Source organism: Triticum dicoccoides, chromosome 3B (assembly GCF_002162155.2).
Source record: "Triticum dicoccoides isolate Atlit2015 ecotype Zavitan chromosome 3B, WEW_v2.0, whole genome shotgun sequence".
Classification (NCBI taxonomy): domain Eukaryota; kingdom Viridiplantae; phylum Streptophyta; class Magnoliopsida; order Poales; family Poaceae; genus Triticum; species Triticum dicoccoides.
Genome location: NC_041385.1, coordinates 529073517 through 529075971, shown reverse-complemented (window position 1 = coordinate 529075971; position 2455 = coordinate 529073517).

The window sequence follows — 2455 nt, the reverse complement described above, 5'->3', positions numbered from 1 at the left end:
CTATATACGAACATGCCGTTAATAGGCTTTCCGTGGGCCGGCCCTTTACCTTTTGACCAAGTCAAACGAGCCGGCCTTTTCACCGTAATGGGTCTCTGTTGGGCCGTGCCACATGTCGACGTATCATAGGCGCCTCCTGTCCAATGAATGGATAACATCTATCTCAATGGTGAGCCAACACGTGTTTCCTCCGGCCAATGAGAATTTTACGCGTGTAAAATCCTCGTTGGTCCGGGCTGTTAGCGGGTTATCGAATCCAAAACCGGACCCGATAGCTTAACAACGACACGTTACGGTGGATGCCACGTGTCGGTCAACCTTGACGAAAGCACTTCTATGACGCGCGATTTATCGTCATGGAAGTGGACACTTCCGTGATGATAATTTTGATAGTGTCATGGAACACTTCTACAACAACACAGGTATGACTATCATTATTCTGTCATAAAATCGTCATGGATTTACTTGCATGACAGAAAACATGACCTACTATGACAAACACGTATCATCACGGAAGTGTATTTTTTTGGTAGTGGTTGCTCCAAGGTTATAATTCCTTTCACCAGTGAGAGCGGTGTGCATGAGGCTCAAGTCTGGAGCACAAAGCGTACTACAGTCTTGCTTAACTACTATACATTTCCCATTAAATAATGCAAAGTACTGAACTACGAGAAAATGAATGCTCTTTATTCTACCTTGTGTCACTCCCCTCGTCTCACTGCAGCAGAGACTAGTCAAGAATGTTTGATACTCAGCCTTTAGCGGTTCGTCAAGCAAACCCCAGAACGGGAGTTTGCAGTGGTAAGAAAAATTCTCTAGTGATATGGTAAATGGATTATCATAAAGCATAAATGACACCCTAGACTCACGGGGAAGGAATTTAAATCCTTTGACAAATGATTCAGTGAGAAGGTGGCATGGTTCGCACTTATCTGAAAGGTAGGGACCGAGACCGCACTAGTAGAAAACATGGCATTTGTCCCGGTTCGTAAGGGCCTTTAGTCCCGATTCATGAACCGGGACTAATGGGTCGTTACTAATACCTCCCCCCTTTAGACCCGGTTCTTACACGAACCGGGACAGATGGGCATCCACGTGTCCGCTACGGGCAGCCCAGGCAAGGGGGCCTTTGGTCCCGGTTGGTGACATAAACCGGGACCAAAAGGCTTCAACGCGTCAGCAGCTGGCTGGAGCTGAGGTTTTTCTATTTTTTTTAAAAAAAAGTGGCTGGTTTAGGGGTTTTGGGGGTAATTTTTAGGTTGTTATTAGGTAGCTAATAGAGAGAAGTGTCCTCTCTTATATCTTCGTCCTTGGTTTACCAACGCTACTGCTATGTTCATTTAACCCGCAAATATATAATAACTCAATGCTCGCATCATACATCATCATATATAATAACAAGTCCTACTAATTATGCATCATCATACATCTTCTACTCGTTATTAATAATAAGTCATACGATCATCATCCTCATAGTCATCGAACCCAACCCTACATAATTGTTCTTAGCACATGATCATCAGTATCAGGTAGGACCTAAACACCCTTAAGGTAAAATAGCATAAAACAATATAGACCCTGACTCTCCATTATGAAGAATGGAGATCATCCTGTCTCCAATTCTTGTGCTTCGCTGCCTTTTGCTTCCAAGAAGCTCCTTACGACTGTCCATACATTTTTTCCATTCTTTGATTGTCATGTCTCCACTTATTTTAGAAACCCGGTATGGACAGTTGAGATTCGTAGGACAACCTGGTTGTATGTTCAAAACATGAAGGCTACCGTGCGTATACATCAGATGAGTGTAACGCCCCGGATTCGATGCGCCAGGTGTCTTCCAGTTATTCGCCGTCGTTGCCATGTCATTTGCTTGCGTGTTGCATATCATGTCATCATGTGCATTTCATTTTGCATACGTGTTCGTCTCTTGCATCCGAGCATTTTTCCCGTTGTCCGTTTTGCAATCCGGCACTCCTATGTCATCCGGCATTCCCCTTTTGTCTTCTGTTGTGAGCGGGTATTAAACTTTCTCGGAATGGCCCGAGGTTTGCCAAGCGGCCTTGGTATAGCACCGGTAGACTGCCTGTCAAGTTTCGTGCCATTTGGAGTTCGTTTGGTACTCCAACGCTTAACCGGGTAACCGTAAAAGCCTCTTTGAGTTGCAGCCCAACACCCTTCCAAAGTGGCCCAAAACCCAGCAAACTCCCCTCCATGCTCTCGGTCGTTCGATCACGATCGCGTGGCTGAAAACCGCACCTCATTTGGACTCTCCTAGCTCCCTCTACCTATAAAAACACCTCCCCCTCCGAATTTTCGGGTCCAAACCCTAGCAAACTCCCCTCCGCGCCGGCGGACATGTCCGCCCGCGCCGGACTCTCCGCCGCCGGCCGCAGCCACTCACACGTCTCCACGTGGCACCCGCGCCCTCGCCGCCGCCGCGGCCCGCGGAGCCCAT